The sequence below is a fragment of the Myotis brandtii genome, unplaced genomic scaffold (genome assembly GCF_000412655.1).
Source record: "Myotis brandtii unplaced genomic scaffold, ASM41265v1 scaffold180, whole genome shotgun sequence".
In the NCBI taxonomy this organism is placed as follows: Eukaryota; Metazoa; Chordata; class Mammalia; order Chiroptera; family Vespertilionidae; genus Myotis; species Myotis brandtii.
In genome coordinates this window covers 319,875-328,496 of record NW_005356675.1, presented here as the reverse complement: position 1 = coordinate 328,496, position 8,622 = coordinate 319,875, and the positions used below count along the sequence as shown (strand labels likewise).

The window sequence follows — 8,622 nt, the reverse complement described above, 5'->3', positions numbered from 1 at the left end:
AACCGGAAAACCGGGTGATTCTCATTGCTGGTCGTACTCTTTGAAAGGGGAGGTTATTAGGAGAAGTCTCAATTCAGAAACTTCAAGAAGAAGCGGGCGGGCCTGGTGAGGGTGGAGGGGGCGACTGTATTTCCTGTTTTCCTTTCCGATGGTGTTGGAAAACATTGCAGGAAAACCATGGATACCCAAGAAAAAATTCTAAAATTCATTCTCTTTGCCACTGGGGGCCGGGCCCAAAAGGTGACCAGTCGAAGTGGTGAATTTCTCTTTCAAGAGTCAGGGTTTGCAGGAGCCCAGCTGAACGCTGTAGGGTGAAGACGGTATTCAGAGGGTGACATCAGCCCGCAGTGGGCCAGGAGCAACAGAGGGAGTCTGGTTTTCATTTACAGTGTGGGGCAGGCCTGGGGGGGGGAGGGGGAGAGAGGGGTGGGGAAGGGAGGAGGAGGGGAGGAGCTGGAGGAAGCCCTGACTGTACCCCTGGACCCGGGCCAGTTGCAGCTCGATCTTCCACCAAAGGCGCTCAGTCCTCTGTGCTCCAGCCTCCTGCAGGGACCGCGGGGAGTGCTCCTCCTGCAGAAAGGACGGGAGCCTCCGGGAGTGGGCAGAACATGCGCCAGGCCCAACAGAGCTGAGCACAGAAGCCCAGGGACATCACCTCTCCAGGGTTCTCAGGGTAAGTGCCACCTCCCCTCTGTGGTCGCGAGTCTGTGGGAAGAAGGGATCTCTTAGGAGCTGGTGACCATGTCCAGGTGGTCTCAGGGTCGCTCCTTAGAGTCGCGATTTCTTTATAAGTTGCAGGTTTCTGGAGGATTCAGCTGATTTTTCTTTCTCGGTCTGTGGCCACTGGGTTTCTCTAACTCAGTGGAGGCGTGGGCTGCCAGTGGGGGTACCTGGGCTGGGCTGTGGGGCCCTGGGGTCTCTGTCTCCGCCTGTGCCCTCCAGCAGCCGTGTGTCTGGGCTCATGAGGCATTTATTGGCCATGGTCTTCTCCTGAAACTCGGTGGGAATCTGTTTGTTAGCAGGAGTGTCTTCTTTGGGAGAACACAGGCGCTACCTGCTGGGCTGCTCCTTGGGGAGGCCTCTCTGAGCCCTCCCGGGTGCCTCAGGCGGGGGTTCTGCCCGGTCCTCACAGGGGCTGGGCTGGTGGAGCACATCTGTGTCCTCTGGGGGGACTCTGGAGACTTTGGAGTCCAGGATCAGGGACAAGTCAAGAGTCAGCCCTTATCACCGGGGCTTCATCTTCTCAGGAGCCTCTGGTGAAGCCTTTGTCCTCTGCGGTTGCTCAAAGGAGCTGCAGGGTCAGGCGGGGAGAAGGCATTGGGTGTTTGGGCGGCATGCCCAGTGGATAAGGCAGGGCCCCCGGGGCCATGGGCCGGCCTGTGCTACCCAGATGGGGGGCGGGTGCCAAGCTGGAGGCCCAGGCCTGTTCCCTGGCCGGAGGGTGGGGCTCGGTCCTCTCGCCCAGGATGGAAAGTGTTCCCTGACAGTTGCCAGCCTGCTTTGGGGACCTGTTTCAAGGGCTCACTGTGTTAGGAAATCAGTGTGGAGTGAGGCGGGGGTGGGGCCCTGGGAAGGGCCTCATGGAGTATTGGGGAATGCAAAAAAAAAAAAAAAAAATCAGCACTTCCAAGCCACCCAAGGAGCAGACTTAGAGGCTGCTCTGAACCCCAAGAAGAAACTGTTCTGAGTGCAGGGGTGGTGCCCCAGGCCAGGCAGCACCTCGAGAGCTGTGGGATCTTAGGGCTGCAAGGGTGCTCAGAGGGCATGTGGATAGTTATTCTCTGCCTGGGATCCCCCAGTCTCCCAGGGGCCCACCCATTGTGAAACCTTGAACAGAGATGGCTTTAAAATCAGGTATTTTGTGTTTGTAACCAGCATTAGACTGAGAACCAGTGGCTGTTGGACGTCATTGAAACCTCTGGGTTCTCTGCTGGGCCACAGAGAATGGGAGAGGTTCTTGGTGGGAGCCTCTGGGGCGTGGTCCCCTGGTTTCGAAGGAGTGGGGTGCTCTGAGATGCTGAATCCCTTGCTGAGGCCACACAGCCAGTAAGTGGCTGAGAAGGCAGAAAAATCATGACCGTTTCAGAAAAGCAGACGGCCTACCATGGGGGACCCCAAGCTAATTTATGTCTAGATTGGAAATATGTTATCTGCTTCATTCCCCCAGGAGATAATGCCCTCCTCTCCTTTTCTGTTAAAACTAAAGGGAAAGAAGTTGAAGCTTCCCACGGCTCTTCCAATGAATGGAGAACCAAGTGCTGGGCAAGTGAGCTGGCCGCAGGGATGGACACTGGCTCTGTGATCAGATCACCTGAGTGGCTTCCCTCATTCAGGCCAGCTCTGGGGGACGGGGGCCCAGAAAGATGGGACCTACGTTTTGCTTCGTTCTTGTGTAGGCTTGTTGCTGAGGGTGAAGGCATAGGGGTGGGGAGCTGAGGGGCTTTTGTGGGAATTCAAGATCTAAGAATGGTCACGTGGTCTGGATATGCTCTTTGTTAAGAGGAGGGTGTTTCATTATGGGTTTACTGGTCTCATTGCCTGCTCACGGTGGTGAGAAAACCATTGGGAGGACGTGGGGTAGAGGGAGGACTCGGGAAAGGATGCCATAGCAGGGTGGAGGAGTGTGGCTGTCCTGCCCTTTTCCAGTCGGGACCTGGAGGGTGTGGCCACCCCACCTTCTTGGGAGGTGGCTGGAGAAGCCTCTGGAATATTAGTCCTGGGCCCCGGCTCTCCCGGCCCACCCCACCATGCCTGCAGCTCTCAGGTGATCAGAGATATGGTGAATGTTCAAACTTGGGTCTTAAGGACATTTTTGATAGAAGAAACGTATCTTTCTGGGTAGGAGCTGTCTGTTTTCTGCACCTCCCTTTATTTCCAAAGTGTTCAGGATTCACTGTACCTCTTTCTCCCATCATAATGTCTTCTGTGATCTTGTAGCTTAGAACCTAACACATCACTGATGATAAAGTAGCAAGAAACCCCTCTAACCAATCCATGATCAATTTGTGGCTCATATGAGGCTCCCCCTTTGACCTGAGTTTTGGGTTAGGAGGCCACAGGCGCCACCGCCTGAAGCCAGCTTTAGATCAGGTCTCCTTCCCCTGTGAAAGTTGGCATAGTTTTTGCCATTGGGGCTTTATGTCTTCTCGCTCAGTGTTCAGACAATGGGACAAAGCGTGGCCCTTAACAGAGGTGTGCGCCACCCCCACTTTTATGTGAAATTCCACATTTAGGATTTAAAATTCACTGGCACGTCACGTCTGTAGCGTGAGACTGTCTTGTAGGCATGCTAATGACTTTGGCCAAAAGTTTTATTTGAAAACTGGTTTCTGTCACTGTTCTCTTTGGAGGAACCTGAGGATTTGTTATCTCTTGGAGGAGAATCAGGCTTTGACTAGGATGTCCCCAGCCGCCCAAAGGGGACTGTGTCCCAGGCAGCTTTCCCATCGTGACCTGTGGAGCAGACTTCTCATGGTGCCTTCGCTGTGGAAAGTGGGCATTAAAACACACCACTGCCTACAGAGATAGTGGGCGATTTGAGGCACGACCTGACATTTAAAACATTTTTTATTAGTAGCTCTAGCTAAGCAAATGAAAACCCTAAGTGCTTCAAATTTGAAAGCAAGGAAGCTTGAAAAATTCCTGCTAATTCAGACAGCTTTGAATGAGATGTTTCTAGATATGGTTTCTCTCTTTCCGATGTAGAAATTCCAGAGATAATCCTTGCCTTCACAGGAAAGATGCTTATTGTCCCCTAATCACACTCAGGGAGTACACACGCCATCCTGATTTACAAAGAGGGCTTCCCCTCGGAAATTACTTATGTTAATTCTCGAAAACATGACTTTTAATACCTTCTGGTCTCACAGGTCTATTTTGGGAAGGAGATGAAATTTTGAGTTAGAACTGTTCTTGAAAGTGCAGTTTGGCTTTCTTTCCTCTAGAGGGCGGTATAACCCTCAGAGCTCCAGAAAAACCTCCCAGTGGTGATGGAGTCCTTAGGGTGGGGTTTCTGGGTCTGCAGAGTTGGTAGATATCTCAACAGGGCTGGGGGGTAACTTATGGAACCACGGAGAGATAGTTTCAATACATAATTAAAAGATGTGACTGCAGTATCTGAAGTAGAAGTAAATTTAGATTTTCTTTTTTTCTAACTCAGGTATGAGGTGAAATTGTGCCTTGAAATGGGGTATTCTTCACTCTAAGATGATTCCATTACAAGAGCATTCACCAAAGAAGAACTTTTAAGGAAACGTTTTCCCAAACCTACTAAGAAAAGTTTGAATTAACAGTAAGGTGTTTCAGAGCCAAAGCAAGTTTGCATATTCATGCCTCACTGTATCTGGGTAGGATTTTTGAAATTTAGAACTGGATGCGATGTTAAGATGAACTGATCCAGTAACTCAAATTTCTCATTACCTGCACTTTGCTAGTCTCCCTGATAGGCAACTTGTTTGAACAATGCACACAAACTATAATTATGAATGTCCCACTTAAAATGTTTGTTAATAAAAAATAGATTACTTACGCTCAGACTTAGGGTTGGTTGTTAGCCTGAGACATCCACTGTGTGGGTCCCGAGTTACAGAATTTGGCTCAGAGAGAAGAAATCTAACCCTCTATTTGGCTTCTGTGTGCTCATATTCATTGATGTTTAATAACCCCTGTTGCCCTCCATAGGGGAGCTTAGGGGTCCAGGGTGGGGACAAAAATGACTAAGACATAGGCCCTTCTCTCTGGTTGGTAAGTTTGACTTCCATTTGGTTATTTAAAACATCAGGAAATTAGCCCTGCCTGGTGTGGCTTAGTGGGTTGAGCTTCATCCCATGCACTGAAAGGTCGCTGGTTAGATTCCCAGTCAGGGCACATGCCCGGGGTGCGGCTCAATCCCTAGTAGAGGCATGCAGGAGGCAGCACATCGATGTTTCTCTCTTCCATCGTTGTCTTTCTTTCTTCCTCTCCCTCCCTTTTTCTCTAAAATTAATAAAACATATTTAAAAAAATCAGAAAATTGCCACCTTGGTGGATGCTTTCTCCACACCCTTGACACTTCAGATGAAGAAATGGTGAATTCGTGGCTGAGGTCACAGGTCTGGTAGCAAAGCCAAGTGACCGTTTCCTGGGTGCTCCCACCCGTCAGTGTGTTCCACGGACAGACAGCTGGGCCAGGACTAGCGAGGGAGCCCAGTCCCCAGGGCTATAGCCTTGAGCATCCTGTGAAGAAAGGCACCGCTTTCTGTGGAGTAGCATATTTTCAGTTTACTTAGCAAAGAGGTAATTGTTGTTAAAAAATCTGGAAAGGAAAAAGGAGAGAAGAATAATAAGACAAATACGTAAAGTTCTGCCAAACCCTCTCCCAAAGGCAAATTGTTAGTCTTTTGAAGGGGTCTGGCTGCATCTAGCATAATGCAATCCTGCTGTTCTCCCAAAAGCTAAGACTCGGGAAATGCAGAGAAACATTTTGAGTGAGGAGGGGCCAGGGAAGAGTGCAACGGGAAATGCTTCTGTGGTTCCCCCTCCTCGTGTGTGCTATACATCCAGTTCTCAAGGATCAAGAGCATGAAAACTGGCTACTGGAAGGAAGGACTGGTTTCATTTCAAAATTAAAAACTGCACGGCAGCTGGAGATGACTCAGGCCTCTGGGGGAGCCATTCCAGGAAACCGGTTTGTCTCTTCTGGAATCTCCATCAGTCGATTCGGCAGCCCAGTGCCGGCACTGGGGCTGGAGCCAGCTCAGCTGAGCCCTTGATGGTCCTGAGGTGGAGGGGGATGGTGTCTCTGTTGCTGGTGGGGGCGGCAGGAAGCCCATCACTGGGCAGAGCCGAGGGGGGCAGATGGAAGGACGTGAGCATTGGCAGTTCACCTTGTTTCACACTCCACCTACGAGAGGCTGGGAGATGGTCACTGACCTTTACTGGGGGAGAGAGCAACGAAGGAGTGTTTTTCCAGCCAGTATGCTCAGTCCAGAGTTGATATCTTATCAGATGTTTCCACTTAATTTTTTAAAGCCTCGACTTTAAATAAGTTTCTCTTTTAGACTTGATCATGAATCAGACCAGAAAACAAACCAAAATATTTAATTTTCCTTAGAATATGAGAACATTTTAGCCACCTTGAATGATTCTACAACGGACACTGTGGTTCGGAGAGGCCTGCAGCCCCGAAGGCCCTGGCCAGGAAAGCGAGGGGACATGCACCGAGCCCTAACCGGGGGCCACCAGCGGCCTGTGTCACGGGGCTGGGATGCCATGGGGGTTTGTGCCATTCTTGCACCATTTCCTATGGCATCCTCTACCTTACCATTAATCTGAGCCAGTTTCCGCCCAATGTTCGTAATTAGCAGTGTAAGTGGGGGAAGCCTTGTCCCGGGCCTTCTGTTTCAGAGGGTAAATGTTTTGACATCTGCATGGGGCACCAGGCTTTTCCAACTACAGCGGAGATGGAACTTGCCGTCATTGCCTCAGACCCAGATTATGTCTTCAAAGGAATTTCCAACTCTGTGGGCGGTTCCCCCGGAGGGTCTCTAAGTTGCCTTTCTGGGGAAGGGAGCGAACCCCCGTGTGCTCAGCACACCCTCACGTGGCCTCCTTCAGGAGGAGGCTGCTTCCGAGGGGACATCCCAACCTGCGTGTTTTGTGCCGCTCTCTTCCAGTGCATGAGCTGACAATCAGAACTGCTTGACTTGGTTTTGTCAGGAAGAGATGGAGGCCTGAGTCAGCCACTCCGTGTCTAACTAGGACCCCAATAAGGCGCAGTGAGGCTGGGTCAACACACAGGGGATTGGAAGCCTTAAGACGTTGCTGTCCCAGGAAACACAGTCAGAGCCCGGGTCACGTAGATCCCGGTTTACAGATATGAACTTGTCACTGATGGTTCTTATCCAGGGAATTTTCATAGGATGGAAGTGCAGGTTCTGATGTATTTCTTTGAAGGGGATTTCTCGGGGCTGTTCCCAATCATTTACTTTTGAGGATCCTCCAAAGCTCTTCCAAATGACAGTAATATATCATGTCCACCCTCCTCCTAACAGATGGACCCAATAAACCCCTCTTAGCTTCCTCTCTAGGGCTAAGAATGGGGACTCCTTTTGCAGGATTCAGGCGGACAGGGAAGCAGAGTGAGAAAAGGAGAGAGGAGGAGGGCTGCCAGCTGGGGATCCTCGGGTTTACTGAAACGCGACTGTTCATTTCGGGGCAGATGACCCATCTCTCGCCGCGGTCTCCGACTATTTCTGCAGCTCCCATTTCAGTCGGACAGCTAGGAGTTAACCGAAGCCCTAGCACTTGATAGGAGGTCCAGCCTAGTTTCAAAGGCAGTGCTTGGAGGAGACCGAATAAATGACTTCACATGGGAGCTCTGGATGTGTTTAAGCCTTGGTTTCAAAATTGTTTCCTTGTGTGCATGTGTGTGTCTTTCTTAAAAAAGATTTCCAGACGTGGAAAATGGAGAAGCTTTTGAGTAAACTTCATGAAAACTAAACCCACGGAATTGCAAAATAGCCTGGGAAAGTCTCTGGACTATGACTGACCACAAAGTCAAGTCCAACGGCCGTGCAAAACCACCTTTGTGATACGAGGCATCTTTTAAAGTTGCGAGTGGACAGCTACTAAAAGCAAAAAGATGCTTTTGAGAACGAGACAGATTAAAAAAAGAGGAATTACTAATGCGAGCCAGAAAGAATGAAACTGCATTGAAGTTCTATGATTAAATTTGTTGCCTTAGGACAGAGCCTCTGACACAAAGCGGCACATCGCCCCACCCAACCCAAGGGTCTCGAACAGCCGGCTTGTTCTGTATTTGAAAGGACAACAGTGAACAAACGGGTTCTGTTGACACAGACTCCGTGGTCTGTCACCACCAAAGAAGTCTATTTCCCCCAAGGGACGTGGGGAGTTCCCTCGATCTGGGCCAAGTCGGGCACAGCCTCTTAGGGCTTCCTGGGCTCCTGGGGGGCTTGGGACACACAGGCTTCTGTTCTCATTCCGGTGAGGATGCTGGCCGTGGGGGAGTCACTTTGTCTCACCTGATTTTAGTTCCCCAGCTATGAAAGGGGGAGGTGTAAGCAGCCATTGGGTTGTTGGCATCAAGTCCCACTGCGAGACCAGTAAGTATTCCTGGGGCTCACTGGTCTCTATTTCCTGGTGTGGCGGGAGGAGAAGGGTTGGAGGAGGATAACGGGGCGGGGACTGCCTCATTCCCTTATTAAAATGGGAAAGGCAGGTGATCATTTGGGGCGATGATGTGGACATCTTTCAATCATCTAAATGAAAAAAAATTCTCTAAGATTTGTTGGGAGGAACTTCAGTTAGAAAAAATTGGGATTCCATGACACGGTGAACAATAGAGTAGATTTAACAGCAAACAGAAGCATTAACAAATATTCATCATCTGGGCTAGGAAGCCTGAGCCACATGGCTGCTCCTAAGAGGGATGGCAGGAAAAGTGTGTGGAGCCGAAGGCGTTTTTCCCACCTGGGAATTCAGCTCCACCAAATCATGTGAGGTTATTAGTCATCAGTGGAGCCTGGATAACTCATTAGCTCACAAACTTCTCTCCTGCCCTTCATTTTCAGAGTTGGCAGAGCTTCTCCCCTCTCTCCCCTCTCTTCCCTCCTCTCCCTC

General features: G+C 50.2%; 1 protein-coding gene across 2 annotated transcripts in view; it reads left to right on the top strand.

The window, feature by feature from the left end:
• Positions 1-514: 514 nt before the first annotated feature.
• The window catches only part of COL6A3 (collagen, type VI, alpha 3), a 74,913-nt gene continuing 66,805 nt past the window's right edge, over positions 515-8,622 (top strand). For both annotated transcript variants that reach the window (XM_014537605.1, XM_014537604.1), the window contains exon 1: positions 515-673. The gene's annotated coding sequence lies outside the window, so the exon portion shown is untranslated. The remainder of the gene's footprint in view (positions 674-8,622) is intronic.